This window comes from Neofelis nebulosa, chromosome 13 (assembly GCF_028018385.1).
Source record: "Neofelis nebulosa isolate mNeoNeb1 chromosome 13, mNeoNeb1.pri, whole genome shotgun sequence".
Classification (NCBI taxonomy): domain Eukaryota; kingdom Metazoa; phylum Chordata; class Mammalia; order Carnivora; family Felidae; genus Neofelis; species Neofelis nebulosa.
Genome location: NC_080794.1, coordinates 48,834,451 through 48,856,504, shown reverse-complemented (window position 1 = coordinate 48,856,504; position 22,054 = coordinate 48,834,451). Strand labels below are relative to the sequence as shown.

General features: G+C 44.8%; 1 protein-coding gene and 1 long non-coding RNA gene across 6 annotated transcripts in view; one reads left to right on the top strand and one right to left on the bottom strand.

Moving 5' to 3' along the window:
- The window catches only part of GRID1 (glutamate ionotropic receptor delta type subunit 1), a 703,858-nt gene that overhangs the window by 365,854 nt on the left and 315,950 nt on the right, over positions 1 to 22,054 (top strand). The gene's annotated exons all lie outside the window — the stretch shown is intronic.
- On the bottom strand, positions 1,112 to 7,370 carry LOC131492940 (uncharacterized). Of its 2 annotated transcripts, XR_009252360.1 has the most exons (3): positions 6,493 to 7,370; positions 6,313 to 6,400; positions 1,112 to 1,413 (listed from the first exon to the last, which is right to left on the bottom strand). It is a non-coding gene; the product is annotated as an uncharacterized LOC131492940 (long non-coding RNA). The 2 variants fall into 2 exon arrangements; XR_009252359.1 differs by lacking the exon at positions 1,112 to 1,413 and having other exon boundaries at positions 6,252 to 6,400.

Sequence of the window (22,054 nt, the reverse complement as noted above, 5' to 3'; positions counted from 1 at the left end):
CTTTTTATGATTTAACTGTTTTAAATTTTTAAAGATTTCTTTATAATATGAGATGTGGTCTTTCTTGACGAATGTTCCATGTGTATTTGGTAATAAATTGTATTTTGTTGTTGTTTGAAGTGTTCTATAAATGCCAATAAGATCTAGTAGGTTGATGGGACTGTCTAGTTCTTCTATATCTTTTTTGATTATCTGTCTGCTGATGCTATTACTGAGAAATTTGTATTGAGCTGATCCAATGAGTTTTTATTTTTTCTAAGTTACTGTATATTTTAGCTTAACTTTTCTACTTTTTTTTTTATATCTTCTATTTCTTTGCTGAGACTTTTTATTTTCCCATTTGTTTTTAGAGTATTCACAACTGCTTGTTAGAACATATTTTAAATAGTCATTTTATTTTTTTTATTTTTTAAATGTTTATTTTAATTTTTGAGAGAGAGTTGGGGAGAGGTAGAGAGAGGGAGACAGATGATCTGAAGTGGGCTCCGTGCTGACAGCAGAAAGCCTGATGTGGGGCTCTAACTCACAAATGTGAGATCATGACCTGAGCCAAAGCTGAATGCTTAACCTACTGAGCCAATCAGGTGCCCCTTAAAGGTCATTTTAAAGTCTTTGCTAGAACATCTCAACATCTTCTCTTAAAAAATTTTTTTTAATGTTACTTATTTTTGAGAGAGAGGGAGACAGAGTGCAAGTGGGGGAGGGGCAAAGAGAGAGGGAAACAAAGAATCTGAAGCAGGCTCCAGGCTCTGAACTGTCAGCACAGAGCCAGACGCAGGACTCAAACTCATGAACTTGAGATCATAACCTGAGCCAAAGTCAGATGATTAACCAACTGAGCCACCCAGGCACCCCAATATCTCCTCTTGATATTAATGTCTTTTTTTAAAATATGAATTGAGATTTTACTGGTTCTTATTCTGAGAATTTTTGGATTTTATCTTGGGCATTTTGAATATTATGCTATGAAACTCTTGATCTCTTTGGATACTAATATTTTTGTTTTAGCAGGTTAGGTTAAGGCCACAAGTTCTAGCATGTTGCCTATGGACTGTTTCTAAAATCAGTTCGGTTTCAAAGCACTTGCAGTGCTCTTTTGGTATGTCCCATTTGTGTATCACCCAGTGACCAGTCTAGAATCTGGATGGTAACTTGTCTTTAAATTTTGTTTTCACAGGTTTTTTTTTTTACATCCTGTTTAGTATCTTATCCTTTTATGAGAAGCTCAGGGGTGTGTCCCAGAAGTTTATAAACAACTTGATGGAACTGCTTTCCCAAGCTCCTCCCTCTGTGTGATATCCCCAGTACTTTCCTGTTCTTATGGATCTCCTGTGATGGTCCTTCAGTCAGATAGCTGTGGCTTTTGTGATCTTGCCCTGCTGTACACTTTTGTGGCTGTACCTATCTCCAAGGCTGAGGAGCAAGGGGAACAGAAAATGAAAACTTGTTAAACTTCAATCCAGTTTAGTGGAACTTAAAATTCTTGTCCTCTTCCCTTACCTGACTGCCACTATTTATTTTTCAGATTCCTCTAATACTGATCCATGCATTCTGTCTAGGTTTTATGGCTACATCCAGGGAAAGAATCATGGTGGGGTGTGATTACTCCAACATGCCATATCAATGCTTCTTAACCAGATGTGCATTTCTCAATCAGCTGTGGGATGTTTTTTCCCTTGAGTAGTTTGAATGGAGCCCTCTAAGTGAGATTTATAACCTTTCCTTGCCTCTGAGGTGGAGACCCTTGAATAGTGTAGCCATAGTGGTGAAGTCCCTGGAACTAAGACAGAGCCAACAGATGGAATGCAGAGGATCTAGCTGCTCACTAGTTGGGGACTGCTCCACTAGCCAGATGCTCTTAGAACATTTGGTCTACCCAGAAACAAAATATAGGATAGCTGATAGAGGGCACATCAAAGAGTTGGCTCATGATACCAGAGAACTACTTTGTTTCTAGATGATGCCTCTACATTGAGTTGTGTATGTGAAGCCTCAATATTCTGTGGGTGCAAGATTCTACTTTTGGAAAACAACGTTATAAGATAAAACCCCGAGTCTAACATGAAAATAAACAAAAAGAATATAAAACACAAAAATGTGCTTTTGAAACATTTATAGTAAGTTTATGAAACCAAACAGGGGATATCAAAGTTGGTTTTACATTTGCATCTGTTTCAGCCAAGTGTGGGCTGGCAGAAATGTTAAAAAGTATAAGCCCAATGGCATCTGGACTGAAGATACTGTGTTCTTATTAACACTCCCAACGTTAGTTGCTTTTCATTGCTTTAAGAACCTTATATTGCATTTAGAAGTAGGGAATTCTTGTCTGTAGAAGATTCTCTCATTAAAACCAGAGGCCACCACTCCTAATCTTGCCTGGGCACCTGGAGATAAGGTTTCAGCATTATTCCCAGACCATTGGGGTGAACCTAGCATTCAGTCCATTTGCAGATGCATACTTGTGCTGAGCATCTAATACCTCACCAATTGATGAAGTGCAGGCATGATGCTCTGGCCATGAGATACCTCTATTTCTTCATCCCAGGGTCTACCAGTATCTCACTGTTGGTCAGTTTTAGGGTTACACAGAAGTGAACAGCTGGGGATCTTGTGGTCCTCAGCTTCTGATTCCAGGTACATGACTTAAGGGCAGGGATGTTGGGTGTAGAAATTGCAGTTATTGGCAGTTATCAGCTGGATTTCAGGCAACCTCAATCCTGCAACTTTCTTCCCAGGGAACCGCCCTGTTTTGCCACTGCCCACTCACAGGCACCGTCACTATGCGATCCTCTCAGCTTCCCCTGAGGGGCCAGGCTGCCTGACTGAGGGTCACTGAACAACATCTGTAAGCCCAGATGGAGGGTCTGTTTCTTGACTGGAAGAGCTATTTGGGGGCATTGGGTCGAGCCTCTTTCTGGATCTGGTTTGATCATTTTTCTTTCCTGTTGTTTGTTGTGTTTGAAAAATTGAAACAGCTTATAGCCCCTGGCCCAGGACATGTGTCTGATTAGCTGACTCATCATGGAGGATGGCTCAGCAGGCCAGAGTCCAATGAGGTTAAAAGATGTGGCGTCCATCTCCATGGCAGGGGCACCTGCTCTATATTTAAACTGGTCTCTTGATGGGGCATTTCTCTGCATGAGTGGGGCTTAGAGCATGACTTCTGTGGGTAAAAGACATCATGTCCAACAAAGGATATGGGTGTCTGCCTTTGACTTTGGACAGATCTCATTACTCTCTAAGTCATAATTATGCCATCTATAAAATGGGTATATAATGCATTTAGTTTATTAGTTTCATCATGAGAATTAAATAAGACAGTGTGGGTAAAAGCAATTAGCCATGGCAGGCCTATGACAGGAAGTTCTAAATAAATCTAAATAATACCCTTTTCATCATTATTTCCTCCTCCTCCTCCTCCTCCTCCTCCTCCTCCTCCTCCTCCTCCTCCTCCTTCTTCTTCTTCTTCTTCTTCTTCTTCTTCTTCTTCTTCTTCTTCTTCTTCTTCTTCTGTTACTTGCTAGTCGGGGCCCCTGGATGAGGTACCTACTTTCTCTGAACCTTGTTCTCATGTGTGAAGTGGAACAGTAATAATTTCTCTGCGTACTTATCAGAGGATTAAACAGACATAAATATAAATGTCCTGGGACCAGTAGTTTTTCAATATTAATTCCCTCCCTAGCCTTCTTTGATTAACATACATATTTGTCCTTTGAAAACATTGGCTACAATACAAAGAAAGGTGGCCCTTGTACAGAGAATCACCCAATTGAGGTAGTGTCCTGGGATTAATCACACTGTCAACCAGAGCACTAGAGATGTCAGCTCTAAAACTGTCCCGTCTCTGCTATGCATATTTTTTTTTAACAATTATTCATTTTTGAGAGTGAGAGAGACAGAGCATGAGCGGGAGAGGAACAGAGAGAGAGGGAGACCCAGAATCAGAAGCAAGCTTCAGGCTCTGGGCTGTCAGCACAGAACCCGACACAGGGCTCGAACTTAAGGACAGTGAGATCATGACCTGAGCTGAAGTCGGACACTTTACCAACTGCTCTGCATCTTTTAATTTCCATCCTACTGTTCTGACTTCAGTCACAGCTGTCCCTGAGCCTACACAAACCTCCACCTGCTATCTGCTTCCCCACCCATCCTCTCTCCCTCGGCAGCTGCCACCCTGGAGCCGACAGACACCCTGACTTCCACCTCTTCTCTTCCCCTACTTACCTTAACCAACACCTGGTTATCCTCTATGGACAGCCTGTCAAGTTGAGGGTGTTATTCCCTCTCGGGCTTGCTCTCTCCCCATCCCAGATCTGCCTCATTCCTGATGACTTTCACATTTCGACCTTTCATTTCCATAACCTCTTCATCTCCAGTTGCACCTCCTCACTTACCTGAGCCTTTCAGCCTCGTGGAGTTCATATTCTAGACAAGCCCACTGGCGACAGCTACCCCGTATCCAAAATCACAAGCACAACCTACCGTTCTCCAACTACCCTCAGTTCTTCTGCTGGAACAGTGAGATCTTTAACCCCACATTCTTCACAAAACCCTTGTCTCCTGAGTTAAACATCATGATTTTGTTTCATTAATAATCCTTCCCTTGCCTGCCCAATTTCCCTGTTCACTTTTCTTTGTGATATTTATCAGGCAAAACTCCTGATGAACCTGGAGGCCAACTTGCACAGGTGCATGGTGTTCCGTGAAGAGGAGAGCTGGGTGTCAGGTTTGACTCTTCAGCACTCACCTCTATAGCATTCACATGTCCTCCCGAAACCCCTGTGTTGTACTCTGTCTTCTGCTCTCAATCTCCAATCCACTGCTCTTCCCATTTCCCAGCCATGTCTCATCTCCAGGCTCCCAAGTTATAACCCCACCTGCATCTGCATCCTGTGGCTCATGACCCCATCCTGTTGTCCTGGAGGAAGTAGGTCTCCCTCCCCTTGCAAAGGCCACTTCCTGCCCTGGGCTCTGGATCCAAGCTTTTACCCTCCCTGGGATTTTGCCTTTCCCCCTTTTATACCTCTTTCCTGCATTCCACCTCTCCCACTTTCCTGCTTCGCTGCCTAGAAACTTGTCTTAGAATCTTCCATTAGAAAAGCAAAACTGCAAACCCCTTACCCGTTTTTCCATTCCCCTCCAGCTACTGCCCTGATTCTTACCTCTCCATGTCCTCTCCTTCTGTCCACGTTTCAACCCACCACAGTGTGGCTACTGATGTCACCCTCCCTTCGCTGAAACTACCTTTGTCAAAGCCAGCCATCTTTATATTTCCGCCCCAAGCTCCTTTCCCTCTTCGGTGCCCTTGCTGTGACATTTGACAAGGTTGAGCATGACCTCCATGATAGTCTCTTCTCTGGTTTTCACCATGTTGTCATTAGCTGCCAACTTTCTGCTTCACAGGCTCCCCCCAATGTCCTGCCCAAACTTGAACTTTTGACAGTCCCCAAGGGGCAGATCTGTGCTACTTCTCCTTCCTCTGTTCTCCTTTCTTGGTGACTTCATCTATCCCAGGGGCTTGTCATCTCTCCACATCAAACTACTCCAAATGCTGGTCTCTAGCCCAGACGTTTCCTCTGAGCCTTGACATCTACAGGCATGTTTCCCATATACCTTGGCCTTAAGAGACCCCAGAGGGATTTCTCCAGCCTCCTCCTTTCCCAACATCCCACCTCACAAAATGTCTCCAACAACCATCTAGATACTTGAGCCTGAAACAGAAATCTCCCTGATCCTTCTTTTCCTCACTTTCCACATTCCATGCAGTGGACCCCCCAACATAATAAGGAACTAGATCCAACCAGATGGAAGCCAGGGGCACCTCACCTCATGTACAGGTGATCGGACACCTCAGACAACACTGGCCATGTTTCTATCCTTGCCCCCTGTTCCTGCAGGCCCTAGGAAGGGAGGCCTGAGGAGTAGGGAGGGATATGAAAGGAATCTCTTAGAAATCATGCTTCCTCCCCAGGACAAAGATTAGCCATGGCATGAGAGACAGTGGAGGAAGGCATGAAAAGGGGTGAAATAAGCTTGGACCTCTTGATAATTAAAAGTGACTTAAACTTTTGGGTGTCATTCTGGAACCAAGGTGAATGACTAAAGGAAAAGAAACTTTTAATATTTTTATCCTCTTGGGTTTTGGTTGTTCAATAAGTCACTGACAATAAATGTGACCTCATCACCTACTGTGTAAGATTTTTCAAAGGTTTTCTATTAAACTTAAAATAAAACTCAAACTCCTCACAAGGGCCTCTGTACAGTCTGTGTTAGGTGCAGGGGATTCATTGGTGAACAAACTCAGCTTTTTACCTTCCTTCATGGAGTTTTCAGTGGGTAGGAGATGTAGACATCAGGCAAATAATTGCTGTGTCCCCCAAAACAGTATAAATCACGATGTCTGTGAAGGAAAAGTGAAGTGTGTTAAGATGGGTTGTGAGGGGTCTGTTCTGGATGCACATCTGAGAAGGTTCCTGAAGAAGTGTCACTTACAGTTGGATCTGAAGGGCTAGCTTGACGCTGGCAGTGATGGGGGAAGAGCATCCTGGATTCAGGTAGAAGGAATGGAGGCCTAGAGAGATAAAGAACTGGGTAAGGTGAGGCTAGGAGCCTGAGGTGAGGCTAAGAGGAGGCAGGGAGGAAGCAGGAAGATGAGGCAGAGGGAGGTGAGGCTGTGAAGAGGGAAGTAAGGCTGGGAGGAAGTTGGTGAGACTAGGAGGAGACAGGGAGGCTGAGGAGGTGAGGAGGGAGGGGAGGCTGAGAAGAGGGAGGTGAGGCGATAAGAGGGAGGTGAGGCTGGGAGGAGGGATGTGAGACTAAGAGGAGGTAAGGAGGCTGGGAGGAAGCAGGGAGGCTGAGAGGAGAGAGGGGGGACCGGAGGAGGGAGATGAGGCCTTGTGTGAGTGAGGAAGAGGAAGAGAGAGGGTCTGATTTTCAATGAGTGAGCTTTTAGAAGGTGGGTGTGCAACCCCATCCAGGGTAGGTTTATAGAGACCACTCGGGCTGCTGGGCTGGAAGACTGGTGAGCTGGGAGCAACAAGGACTGGGCATCGAGTGACTACTCTGGTGTCTGTTGTGGTGCACCCCCTCCTCCAGTGACTGGCCCTAGATGGATGGGGTTTTTAGGGTGTGGCAGGGAGGGAAGTTCTGAGCCATCCTGGAGCTCAGGCTGGTGGTCTTCCCTTAGAATCAGCACTCATAGCTGGGAGATGCAGACATGCCAGAATGGGGCTGCTCTGGGGCAGGGTGTGGAACAGGGGAATGGGAAGAATCCTAGCTCCATGAAATGAACAAATGGGCATTGTTATTTTTCCCCCCATTCACATGAGAGAAGGAAGCTTTATCTGCATTGCCCTTTGCTGTATCTTCAGTACCTAGAACAGTTCTCTGGATTTAGTGCTCAGCAAATGCTTGAGCACATGAATGAATATCGTACATGTGTTACACTCATGTGCAAAGGCAGGCTGAGCTGACCAAGGAGCTGGGGAAAGTTTCAGGAGACCCCAGCATCCTTGCCCACTTCCTCACTCAGTGTGCAGGGTCCTGATATGCTCTCACCCCATCAGACAGTTCCCTTCCACCAGTGTGGGTGGCGGGTGGGGCAGGTTGTAGGCAGGCTTTGGCGGAGATGCTAACCTTCTCCATGCTGCTGCCTCCCCCAAGCTCTCCCCAGTTGTGCCCCCTCTCCCCACTCCCCATCAGTGCTGCCTCTGTGACTAATGCTATTTCCCCAAACAGAATGCGCACACAAGTGCTTTAGACAACAACCTGCATTATTATTTTTTCTCTTGGACTGACTGCTTCGGTGCCCACCAAGGGTTCTCCCAGGGCATCTCATTTGGAAATATTCTGGGCTAGCCATCTGCAGGCAATTGCCTTTAAGACAAAGGCAGTCTGAGACAACTTCATTACCTTTTCAGGGTTTTCTGCATTAAGTTTGGGATGCTTCAACTATGAGGTGCTGCAAGTAGGAGGTATTCTTTGTCTGGAGTATGAGGGCTCCTGGGTTTGCTGTTGATGGAGGACGCTTCCCTCCCCCTTTCCTGGGCCTCAATTTCACTACCTTAATGTGATGTATCTGATGGCTTCTGTGGGGCTGTCTGGCTCTGATACTTCTTCCCAGGGTCTGGCACATGCTGGGCTCTGACCAGCACCCATGTTTTTGAGAGCTTTTCACAGGGGTCCTGCCTGCTGCCTTTCAGCTCCAGGTTCTGGACCAGGCCCATCTCACCTGCCTGTACTGTTGAGGAGAAGTCTCAGCAGTTGGGGGAGGCTCTCCTCCCCAGGACCCCTCAGCATCTGGGCTTCATTATTAATAGGCATCAACAGTTTGTGCCTTGGTCCCAAGTGTTCAGATGGTGGATGGATTAGACCTCACCAGGTTTGGGCATAGGCTGGGTATGCTGAGTCTATAAGAAGGAGGGAGAACTTGTATTTTTTCCTTGTTCAACATTGTCTGGTCCCAGGTCTTTTCTGAGGCCACCAGGCTGTGCAGTCAGGGGTAAAGGGAATCTGTTAAGAGCCTATGAAAAAGTCGCTAGCAATAAGTATAAAGATTAGCAGGGTAGGGAGGAGGCCAGGGGTGTATGCTAGGGCCTCCCAGTGTGGCCAGGAAGAGTGGTGACTGAAACAGGTCAGGGGGGTTGGTGGTGGAGAGGAATGCTGGGTTCAGGCAACTTTCCTGAAATCCAGTGGCCATGAAGATTGGCAGGGGGTGGAGGGGGGAGGCTGAAGCCCAGGTATCTAGAGGAGACGGGGGAATGTAGGAGAAGGGACAGTTTGGTTATGTTGAGGTTGAGGAGTCCAGGCGCCACAGGAGAAAACAATATTGTGCCATGAAGAACAAAGAGAAGGAGCCCTTTTCTCTGTGCAGTCCCCCAAGGCCATGGCCTAGTGACAAGCCTTGATTCTCTCGAGCTTGATAGAGTTGTGGCAAGGGAAGGTCTCTGATCAATGGAGCATGGCCTTGAGGAGGAGCCAGGCTCCACCTGGGAGACTCCCTGGATCTCCCTTGGCCCATCCATGGAGCCCAGAGGCTCATTCAGTCTGACAGCCCTGGATGTGACACACTGGCTGAGGAGAGGTTGGCAGCTAGGACTCCCAAATGGTCTCAGAAGGAGGTTCATTCTGTGCAAGTCTCCACAACCCCTTTCTGAACATCAGTTCTCTCCCCTTTAAAATGGGATAATCCTTTATGTCCTGCCCATCTTAGAGGGGTGAAAATTAGAGTCTGTGAAAATTAACTAGGCTCATTTCTGAGGCGATATGCCACTATGAACTTAGGAGTTACTGCAGCGCATGGGGCACACAGCTCAGTCTCACCTGGTGAATTAGCACATGTGCCCTGCTCTGTCTTCTCTTCCCTGTCTTGTGCACATGGCTTCCCCAGATTTCCTGGTTGAGCTGGGTCCTAGTCTGCACCCAGGGCTGACCAGCATGTGGGGAGAGACTCCATCATCTCACTTATCGACTCAGCAGAGGCAACCCAGTCATACTCACTTAGGCAAGGTGGTGGGTACAGGAGTAGGGTTGCCCACCTGCTACCCTGGAGCCCTGTATCCAGTTCATGGTCAACGTCCACTCCCACTCAGGCAGTTCCTCCTTCTCTGGGGACCACCAGCCTCTGGAGATCTATGTTGTTCCTGGCCTTCAAGTTGGCTAATTGGTTCAACCACAGAGGGCCTTGAGAGAAAAATACCACGTGTGTTTCTAAAGGGTTTTTAGGGAGCCATAAAAGTGCCAGGATTTCTTTTTTGTGATGGTTTTTAGGTCCTGATGTAAGAGATTCTTGAGTTTTCCTATGTTTGCCCATGAGTTGCTCTCACTAAAAAACTTCCAGCCTCCTCGGAGGGAGTATTTTCCAGCTGCAACAGCCATGATGGGAAGGGATTCTGCTGGAAAGGTAGAGACACTAGTGGAGGCAGAAACACAGTCCTGATAGGAGCCAGGCACTATGCTGGTTGCATATGTTATCTTGTTGTGTTCCTATTAGAAACTGAGGTCATAATGGGATTGTCCGAGGCAGAGAGTGGCTCTGAGAAACCACTGACTTGTCTGGAATCACACAGCTGCTAAGGTTAGGCTCCCCTCCTCCTTGTCAGCAATACTGTCTGTGACACCCTCAGCTCTCACTGACTGACTATGCCCATAGGAGTCCTCAAGGGTAGCTGCACTTCACCATTGAACTCTATAGGCAGTTTCCATAGAGCACCTGAACTGACCCTCTTAAATATAACCCAGATCATTTTTGCTCAGAATGTTTCCAGTGATGTCCATTCATACTCAGAAAAAGATCCAGAGTCCTTTTCATCACCTCCAATGCCCTCACAAAATGGCCACTACTCCCCCTGGCCTTGTCTCTGTCTGACTTCTATCCCTCCATGCTCCTCTGGTGCCTCCTTTTCGGTCCTCATATATGCTTAGCAAGCTCCCACCTCAGGACCTTTGCACTGGATGTCCCCTCTAATTGGATCACTCTTTTCCCAGATGGCCTCAGGTTTATTTCATTACCTTGTTGGAACCTCTGTGCAATACTGCTTCCTAGAGAGGCTTTCCCTGACCGCCCTTCTTGTCCCTGTTCTCCTCTGGCCCTCGCCCTGCTTTATTCCATAGTGTTTGTCATGACCCAATATTATATCACATGTTAGTTGGAAGGTCACTTGATTGTCTCTCTCCTACCAGGCTGCAATAAAAGGAACTATATCTTTCTTGCTCCTGTTGTGTCCTCTATGTTGGTGATAGTGCTGACACACAGTTGGCACTCAAGGCATTTGGTGAAGGAATGACTCATTGAACGGACACCAGGATCAAGAAGTGATGGATGGGGGATGGAATACAGTGACAGTAAAGGAAAGAGAAGGATCCAAATATGGACATCTGGGCATTAGGACTCAGGCCTATGGGACCCCAGGGCAAGAAGGCAGAACTTGGAGGAACTTTGGCACCATTTGAAGGAGACCAGCATAAAGTCCTTTGCCAAGGTTCCTAGTGGCTGCTGAGCACTGATCTAAAGCTGGACAGTCAATGAAGCCCTTGTGAAGTCAGCGGCCTTGGTAGCCAGATACTTCCAGATTCCCTTTCACAAAGGCTGATACTCCATGAGGGTTTTTCCCCCAGAGTGACTGTGGCTCATATCCCTTGCCTGCACATTTCAAGGCATAAAATGGAGCAAAAGCAAGCAGGCCTTACCTTGCAGCTGTCTGACCAAAGATGTTGCTTGCAGAAGTGTGGGTTATTCCTGTCCAGGTGTGGAGAGGTATGTATCTTGTGATTGGCCACTGGTGGTCTTTCTTCCAGGGACTGAACTGGAACATGCAGCCTGTGGGTTAATTCTTGATTCTCTGCAGCCATTGGCTGCTGTTGAATGGTGGTTTGCTGAGATTTATCCCTCTCATTACCCCTGAGATTTACAGCTGTCATTTCCTGTGTGCCCACGGTGGCTGGCATGTGCTCCCTAAAAACCTTGTATGAGGACACTATTCACCCTATAGTGATCCCATATAGTCACCCCAAAGGCCTCATCTTATGTTTTTATTTTATTTTTGAGAAAGAGACAGAGTGTGAGCAAGGGAGGGGCAGAGAGGGGAGACAGAATCTGAAGCAGGCTCCAGGCTCTGAGCTGTCAGTGCTGAGCCCGATGCGGGGCTTGAACTCACAGAGTGCGAGGTCATAATCTGAGCCAAAGTCAGACACCCAACCAACTGAGCCACCGAGGTGCCCGCCCTAATGACCTCATCTTAACTTGATTATCTACACAGACGCTATTTCCAAATAAGGTCACATGCTTAGGTACTGGGGTTAGGACTCCAACAGATCTTTTTTGAGGGGACACAACTCAACCATAACCAAGGGCTAGGTGTTCATGGTGTCCTGAGTTCTCACTGAAATATTCTGTCACATTTTACAGAGAAGGAAAGCGGGATTCAGGGAAGCCATGTAACTTTCCCAAGTTCCTGTTCCATAAGTAGCAGAAGTAATACCTGATGCCTCATTTGGGGATTCCAGATCCAGGGCTCAATTCATGATGATGTCTTTAGGAGGCAGGTCCCCTTTTCCATCCCACTTGGGACACATCCAGCACTGTTGGCAGTATTATTATTCTCTTATCAGCCTTTTGCCTCATGACCTCTGGATGGGAACACATGGGTGTTTTTCCATGGAGAAGGAGCAGAGGTTTGTCTGCTGCCCAAGAAACACCCAGAGATGAGCTATAGAAGGAGGAATCAGAGCTGTCCTGGATAACTCCCAGCTTTGTGAGAGCCAGTAGAGCCTTGTGGTTGAGAACTCAGGGTCTGGAGTCAGACGTGTGAGCTGTGTGACCTTGCCCAGTCACCTGGTTCAGAAATTCAGTTTTTTCATCTATTACATGGAACTAAAGTTTGTTTTGATATATAAAGCTCCTAGTGTGATGCCTTAAGCATAATAAGTACTTAAACATTCACAGAAGAAGAGAAAGTAATCCAGGATAATACACTTAAATGCATCACTGCCATACTTTGTTTTCACTTGATAAATACTGAACACTGTCATTCTGGGCTTGGTTGTAGGTGCTGGGGATCCAATGGGGAGCAAAACACCTTGATACTGTCAGGCTGGGGGCTGTGGTGTGGTACCAGACCCTTGGGGATAAGACCTCTGAGCTGGGATCTGATGGGTGAGGAACCTAATTGTGACCCGATCTAGGTGAGTCCCAGGTGGGAGGGGAAGGTAGGGGAGAGCATTTCAGGACCTAGTACAACGTTTGAAACATAACGAAGATGGAGTGGCTTTGGTCTCTCCTGAGACTAATAGGCAGCCATTGAAGGCTTTGAAGCCATGACTGCTATTATGATATTTGTGTTTGATTGAAAAGTTCATTCTGCTGCTATGTAGAGCTTGGATAGAGGTGACAGTTGTGGACTATTGAAGACCAGGTAGGAGGCTATTGAGGTTGTTTTGCCAATAGGCAAAAGTGGCTTGGTTTAGGCCAGTGGATAGACCTGGAACCTGGCAGGAAGCCTGGCCTCCTGGCCACTTCCTGATCCCTGTGGACTATCATCTGTCGCTGAGGATATCCATGCTGTAGTCCTTGGTTATGGTTGAGTTGTGTCCCCTCAAAAAAGATCTGTTGGAGTCCTAACCCCAGTACCTAAGCATGTGACCTTATTTGGAAATAGCGTCTGTGTAGATAATCAAGTTAAGATGAGGTCATTAGGGCGGGCACCTCGGTGGCTCAGTTGGTTGGGTGTCTGACTTTGGCTCAGATTATGACCTCGCACTCTGTGAGTTCAAGCCCCGCATCGGGCTCAGCACTGACAGCTCAGAGCCTGGAGCCTGCTTCAGATTCTGTCTCCCCTCTCTGCCCCTCCCTTGCTCACACTCTGTCTCTTTCTCAAAAATAAAATAAAAACATAAGATGAGGCCTTTGGGGTGACTATATGGGAACACTATAGGGTGAATAGTGTCCTTATACAAGGAGAAATTTGTACACAGAGACACAGAGACACACAGAGGGAAGACGATGTGAAGACACCATTCACAGCTAAGGAGAGAGGACTGGAACAGATCTTATCCTCTAAGCCCTTGGAGGAAACCAACCCTACAGAAACCTTGATCTTGAACTTCTAGAATTGGGAGAAATGAATTTCTGCTGTCTAAGCCACTCAGGTCTGTGGTACTTTGTTACAGTAATCCTAACAAATGAATACCTGTTTTTCTCTTTATAGAGAAACCTGGAGACCTACAAAACATCAGCACCTGGGTCCCACTCTTGGAGATGCAGATGTGGTTGTGGATGGGGTCTCTCTGGGTGGGGCTGATGAGTATCAGGGGCATGGGGAGGGTGGGTTGCAGAGCACAGGTCTCATGCTACCCTTCTTCTGTGCTTTTGCACCCTTAGTCCTCAGATCTATCCATGGAGCCAGTCTACTAGAAAGCTCTGAACTTGGTATTCATTATGACCCTAGGGCCTTCAGAGTCCCCTATACAGTGGTAGCTTTTGTCATGGGTCCCACAAGAAAACAAGGTATGGAATTTGCCATAGTCTCTGTGTCTGGCACTGTTATTTATTTAGGTGTAGTGGGAGGAGGTTGGACATGGGAGTCAGAGAATGCAGCTCTGCCACTCACTGACTTGAACTTGGCCAAGATGCTTACTCTTTCTGAGTCTCTCTCCTTTTTTAAAACCCGTGGAGTGGAGCCATGTCCTTGCAGGGTCCCTATAAGGATGCAGGGAGGATGTGCATAAACAAGGCTTCCTATACAGTTGGGCAGGCTGTGTTCTGCACAGGATGGCCAGGGGCTGAGTCAGAGCTGGACTTGGCTGGCACACTGGTCACCACCCCTTCCACACTGGTCATGTTCTCATAAACTCCTACAGGCTGGGATGTCCCTGTATGTCATGGGTGTCATGGCATTCCCAGTATGTAGTTGGTATTCAATGAGTATTTGCTTTTTCCCTTGAAGAAACTCTTCGTTACACAACTTGGAGGTGTGTCTTTCAGAACTTAGTGAATATCTGCTTCCTCCTCCCTGGCATCATGATCCAAGCAACTGAATGTATTTCCCTTTTTTGTTCTTACTATCAGGAAGATCAAGGCCATTAATTCTTATGTTGGTACAATTGTAGTTCCCTTTTCTCTTGTTCTAATTGATTATGCTTTATGTTGTATCAGTTGATTAGATAAATTCTTTGTGTAAGCTACTCCGGTTCCTTCGAGAAAATGTTTACAAGCAAATGCAATATGTTTTCAGACTTTGGCCAGCATATCATGTGGCTGTTCTGCGTCCTTTAGTCTGGCAGCCAGTCAGAGATGAGTGGAGTAGCCCTGGCAGCTACATGGTGTTGGGCCCGAACCCCAAGGATGTGGCTTTCGGGATATTTCTTTGATCACAGGGTGAGTGGGGGGAGGGGGGGGATGCTGGATGGTCTGGAAAAATGTCCATCTCTCCACCATTTATTGATGGCTTTATTTCATATAGCAAGCAAGAATTATAAGGATAACCCCAGGTTTTTAGGGGAGCTCCAGAAGGTTAGCAAAATGCTTTTAGAGAGTTGGATAAGTTCCAGGGCCGCTTTGGCCTTCTGGTCCAACTTGAACTGGTTCTCATGAGGGCCCTGCCATGGCCATCGGTTATCATATCTGCCATCATGCCCATCCTCCAGTGCATTGGATACTGAGGTCAGCCTTGCCAGTCTGTTTAAATAGTAGTTAGTATTTCACCTTCAGTGGAGGGACTTTAGCAGGTAGTGGGTTTTTGCGATGTATAGATTGGCCTGGTGTTTCCACATGGGATTTGAGGGTTTGTAATCTAATCCAGGGAAGCAAAGGAGATAATCTCACAGCATTGTGTCCTGAGGGGTCAGCCTTGAGGGTGCATGTGCAAAAGTGAGAGCTTCTAGGCTTAGCAGGTTTGCATGGGGATCTTGCTTTGGCCTGCTCCCTTTATGTTGCTAGAAATGTTCCACAACTATTTGCATTTTCCAGATCTTTCTCTCTTCTGGAATTGAAACCTCACTGCCCGTGTGCTGAACTCAGCTCAGAGATGTGTTTGTGTGGCCTACACAGTGTTTTTCACCGTGCCTACTGGAGCCCCTTTAGACGGGGTGTGTACCCTTGGGTCAGGCCTGGCTATTAGCCCTCCTTGTGGGCTCTTCCCTGAAGCCTGTTCCCTCTCTCCTCACCATCTGATCTGCCTGGGGCAGAGTATGTGTGGCCTCTATCATCTGCATTTTCACCACAAGAGGCTGTGGAGTGGAAGAAAAACCTTTTCTAAGCATCTACTACACGTCACTCACTTCTCCAACCATTTTTACATCTCGAGTCTTCTTCCAACTGTAGTAACGCTACAACGTAGACATTCGTTGACATTCACAGAGGAGGGGCTGTCCCCCAAATCAAGTGTGTTAAGCATCCTTGGCTCCTACATAGGTTTTATGGGCTTCACCTCTCCCCTGGGAGCTGGGCTTTGTCAGGGAGAAGACTGCACTGGAATTCATGGGCCAGTGCTTGCTGCTTAGAAATAAGTCCTCCCTAAGTGCCTTCCATATACGGCAAGAGGAGGAGAATGGTTCCTTTGATGATTTCAGATCACTTACGGTCCCATGGCTCACAGATCAGTTCCCGTTATGGTTGGAGCAAACTGTTCCAATGTGGTATATTTTCCCGGGTACTGGGAAACTCTGGATTTTTGTTTTTGCCTGTTATCTGGGGCTTTTGAAGACTGTCAGGACTGAAGGCACAAATTTGCAGAGCATACACAGAAAGAAGGAGATGTGGCTATGGCTGACAGAGCAGCTGCTGTAGGGACACTGGGAGATAGGAGGGCTCTGTCTCCTGGGAATCAGCTTGGAATGTGAGCACCCCTCTGTTGGTGTACACGCAGGGCAGGGCAAGGGGTGACAAGGGGCAGGGAGGCTAGCTGGCTGGGTTAGGTTTTCTAAGACAAGGAGGCAGTAGCTCGCTCTTTCATCTCTGAAGAGGACCAGGCATAGGTCTGATGAGCAATAGCTCTCACTGCCTTCCCTTGGTCTAGAGGAATCCCTACTTCTTGGGGCAGTGATTCCAAATCGTTTCATTGCTGGCCACTCTAGTAATTGTGCTGTATTGATGGAGCATGGTCCTGAGGCATGATTAATGTGGATCAAAGTGCTCAGCAGAACACGGCCTTACAGACAGATTAATCTCTGCAGGAAATGATCACAGTTTGATCGCTGGTCATTTTGTTTTTGCTTGAAAACAGAACAAAAACTCAATAATCAAATTAGAGAAAATAAAGGCTTTTATATTAATGAGAAGAAAGGAAGAGAATAGCACAATCTTGTCCAGGTTCTGAGAAGGATGAGACATACAGTGCAGAGGCATTCATGTCTATTAGACGATGCTCGCCAACCCAGCGGTTAGCTGGCGAGGTGAACAGAGAGAGAGAGAGAGGGCCCTTGCACCTTCGGTGAGCTCTCTCAGGGCTCCCCTTACTCTCACCAATGGCACGCCATTCAAGTGATAGATTTTGGAGGAGTAATAAAGGAAAAAGTCTTAAATAGGTTAAACTGTTCTTATAGGTGAAATATATATTACAAGAAAAAATCACTATCATCTTTTTGGGGGAGCACAAATGAACCTAGTTTTTGGGCAGATGGCCTATGTAAGAGCTTGGCCTTGAGCATTGACTTTCTTTTTTAATTAACTCCTTATTTTTTACTTTAGAGAGAGCATGAGTTGGGGAGGGGAGCAGAGAGAGACAGAGAATCTTAAGCAGGCTCCATGCTCAGTGCTGAGCCTGATGTAGGTCTCGATCCCACAACTCTGGGATCATGACCTGAGCCGAAATAAAGAGTCAGATGCTCGGCTGACTGAGCCACCCAGGTGCCCTGAGCATTGACTTTCTTGATCATCTTCTCGATGGTCTCTTGCCTTATGAGAACTTGTTGAAGTAGGGCTACTTGGAGACTCACTGACCACAAGTCTGGACCAAGAAAAGCCAGTCCTTGGAATTTGGGGTTCCAGCCTAGCCTACTATAAACTGACCCCAGCTCAATGTCCACAGGGAGGCCATTTGGCTTCCCCTGTTTGAAAATTCTAGGATGACCCCTAAGCTGATCCCAGTCACAAACTAGCCATCTGCTAGGTCTCATCAAGCATCTTATAGCTTTTTGGCAATTTTATTTCCTATATGACAGAGGATTTGATGAAGACAATTGCTATCTTGGCCCTAAATGTGGACAGTGTGGAGGAACCATTTGGTGAAGTGGAAGTGAGGGGAGCCTTGTGACAGATTTCCCAGATGACCTTTCAGTTTCTGAAGCCAGGAAGGGAAGGCTGGGCAAAAGATGCTCTCACCCTACAACTTGGTAAGGGGAATTGCAAAAGTCCCAAAGAAATCCCAATATTTTTGTCAAAATAAGGAAAGATGACTCTTTGGGCTGTAGAGGCTCTGAAATGAATGTGGGCACATAATCGTGAATACCTCTAGTGGAGATAGGGAATGTCTGAATAAACCAACAGAGCCATACATAGAGATTTTGGAGAAATTCATACTCAGGACAAGAATATATAATAGGACTGGGGATGCCTATTCAGATTTGTATGAGGCCCTTCTAGAGGAAACAGGGAAGCATAGAATTTTAAGCAGGTCAATTAGGTTGATGTATAACTTTAAGCATATATCCAGAGGTTATTGATCCACTGATTGATGTCAATCAAAAGAGGACTTCAATATTGGCTCTGTCTCCTTCAACATGTCCACTGTCTGTGAAGAGCTGTGGCACAAAGATCAAACATTACATGATGACAAGTCAAGAAGGATGGCTCTGTAATCAGTGCCACACAAGCCCACTGTGTAATATATAGAAGCCTAGGTAATATGGTGCTGTCAGAATTTGTTTATTTACTTGAGAGATGATGATTCCAAATATCTCCAATGACTGGCACAATGTGTCAGAGAACACAAGATAAAATCTAAAACATGCAAAACCTGAAAGGTTCGAAAGGCCAATTGCAGTGTTTGGCCTAGAATTAGAAAGAATAATAATACCTGACATTTACTGAGTTCTGCGACTCATCAGGCATGATGCTGAGTGATTTTCAGACATTATTCTATTTAGTCCTCATGGCAGCCCATGAGTTGGCAGGGTGATAATCTCTATTTTATTAAAAAAGAAAACTGAACCTTGGGTTTTAGGTAAATTTCCCTAGGTCATATGATATAGTAGATGAAATTATTGTCCAGAAAGTATTCATTCCTATCCCTAAATATCCTCCAATAAGTTACTTCCATGCACTATTGATACTGGACCTGGCCATGAACTTGCTTTGACTCATGTTATGTGGGCAAAAGTGAATGTGAAAGTTCTGAGTCTAAGCTTTCAGGGGTGGGGAATGTTTCCCCTTGTTCCTCCATTTCTGACCACAACAAGAAGAGCCTGCCCCAGGTACTCAGTGTCCTCTCACCTGAGCCACAGGAATGAGAATGTAGAGCGGGGCCACTCAGCTGACCCAAAGACCTGCCAGTGGGAGAAGTATGTCCTCAATGTTGTATGCCACCAAGATTTTCTGGTCGTCACCTAGCAACACTAACTGATACATAGCTCCAGTTTGTAGATGAGCTGACATTCAAACCCAGATAATCTACTCCAGAGTCCATGCTCTTTGGCATTTCACCATATCTCACTAAAAAAAATAAAGAAGAATAATTGAGGTGACTTACAATAGTCCCAGATAGAGTCTTTCGGGTAAATATAAAAAAGTCTATTCTCAATTTATAATTGTAGTTCAATCTCTATCAAAATCCCAATCATTTTTTTAATTGGACTTTTACAAATTGATTAGAAAATTACACTGGCAAGGGGCACTTGCGTGGCTCAGTCAGCTGTGTTTAACTCTTGATTTTGGCTCAGGTCCATGATCCCAGGGTCGTGGGATGGAGCCCCTGCTTAAGACTCTCTTTCTCTGTCCCTCTCCCCCACTCGCATTCTCTCTCTCTTAAAAAAAATAAATAAAAAGAAAATTACACTGGCAAGGGAAACCTGGTCAATATAAAATACTTAAAAAACAAGAAATAATGAAGGGAACAACTATTAACAGATTCTAGAACATATATACCAATAATTAAATCAGATAAAGCGACACTGTGCAAAACAAATTTATAGCAACAACAAAGTCTGTAGGAGATCCTATTACATAAAATAACTTAATAGAAGATAAAGGAGGAATCAAACACCATGGAGAAAGGAAGGATTGTTGACTAAATGATTTTGGCAGAATTTATTGTTATTTTGGGGGGAAAAAAGCTACATACCTCATCGTGTGCCAAAAATAAGTAACAGTTCTATTAAGGAATTAAGTAGGAAAAAAAATCCTGGAAAATAAGGAAAAGATAGGTCACAAGATTTTTCAGATAATTTTCGAAACTGTAAAGTGATAAAAAATATTACAAAGGCAAATACAGTTGACCCTTGAACAGAGTGGGGGTTCGCATGTGCAGTCAAAAACCTGCATTTAACTTTTGATTCCCCTAAAACTTGACTACCTAGCCTAATGTTGACTGGAAGCCTTACTGATAGCATATACAGTTGATTAACACATATGTTATATGTTACCGGTGTTATATATAGACCATATTCTTAGCATAAAGTAAGCTAGAGAAAAGAAAATGTTAAGAGAACCATAAAGAAGAGAAAGTACAGTACTGTGCTGTATTTGTCCAAAAAATCCACATATAAAATATAAGTGGACCCACACAGTTCAAACCTATGTTGTTTGAGGGTCTACTGCAGACACAACTTTAAAAAAATTTAGAACTAATTTTATAGAAAAAAAAAGAAGAAAGATAGTGGAGGGTAGAGTAACAAATGCTATATATATGACAAGTTGGAAGTACTTACTTTGCCTCTTTCAAATCAGTGAGGCATACATTACAGCTTAGATTTAAAAAATGGGCAAAAGGCATGAATGAACAACTGACATCCCAAAAAATAAAGTTAGTTCACTTCAAAAGACGTTTATCAAATTCCTTCTCTGTACCTGGCCCTGTGTCAGATACCAGCATTTCAAAAACAAACATGGCAAGATGGAGAACTACTTGAGTAATCACAGAATTACAAAATAAAATGGAATTTATGAAATAATTTTATGTCTATTGCCTGTGATTAAAAGTTATAATAATGCTGTCAAGGTTGTGGTAAAACTGTTTATTCATTGTGGGTGGCCAAGTCAATTAGGAAACCATTTTGCAAAACATACCTAAAATCATACCTTTTGACCCAATAATCTTGCTTCTAAGAATTTAGACTAATGGCATAATTTAAATGAGAAATGCATGAATACATAAGCATTTCATTGCAGTGCTATCTATCATACTGAAAAATTGGAAATGACCTCAGTGTTCAGTGCAGGGAATAGCCAAGAAAATTATGGGTGTAGTCACCCTATAGACTTATTCTGCAGCCAATAAAAATTATAATTATAAAGACTATGGGAAATATTTATGATGTAACAGTATGTACATTTAAAAAAGAATAGCAGACTTGTATCTATGGGGTGATTATAAGTACATAAAAATTAAATATGTAAGTGGACAGGGACTGGAGGGCTCTGGAACTTGACAATTTGTGAGATGGTTGGCCTGGGGGAGAATTTCCTTTTCCCTTTGCATTTGATTTCCATTAGGGTTGTTACATCTTGCAGTAACAAGTAACAATAATAATAATATTAAAAATGTTTTAAAGTTGTAAAAGGACAGAATGAGGACAATGGGTCCTAGCTGTGCATAGGGGAAAACAGACTTGGAAATTTTAGTTGACTAAGAGTTCACTATGAGCCATCAATATTTTGAGTCAGTAAAAAATGCGTAGGAAATCCTTGGTTGCTTTTATTGAGACACAGCCTGGGGCCCATGGGACATGGCGGAATAGACATGTGTGCTGGGTGCTGGGGCAGACCTAGGCTAGAATCCTGGATGCAGTTTTTTAAATAATTCATTTTGGGGGCGCCTGGGTGGCTCAGTGGGTTAGGTGGCCGACTTCAGCTCAGGTCATGATCTCGCAGTCCATGGGTTCGAGCCCCGCGTCGGGCTCTGTGCTGACAGCTCAGAGCCTGGAGCCTGTTTCAGATTCTGTGTCTCCCTCTCTCTGACCCTCCCCTGTTCATGCTCTGTCTCTCTCTGTCTCAAAAGAAATAAACGTTAAAAAAAAATTAAAAAAAAATAATTCATTTTGTTTGATGTTATTTAATATATTTTAATTTCATCTTTGATAATGTCATTTAAAAAACTTTTTAAATCCCAGTTTTGTAAAATACATAAAAACATTGATATTTAAATGTACAGCTTGATTCCATTTTTACATATGTACACTCCTATGTAACTGGCACCTGGATCAAGATGTAGAACACCATGTATTCCGGAAGGTTCCATCATGTTCAGTTAGTCCATCAATTAGTCCATCAATTAGTCCATCAGTAGTCCAATTCTCATCTATTTCTCACCTGGAGATAACCATTAACTTCTTTCACTGTCAGTTTGTTTTGCCTTAACTTCATATAAATGGAATCATGCAGGCTGTACTTTTTATGTTTGACTTC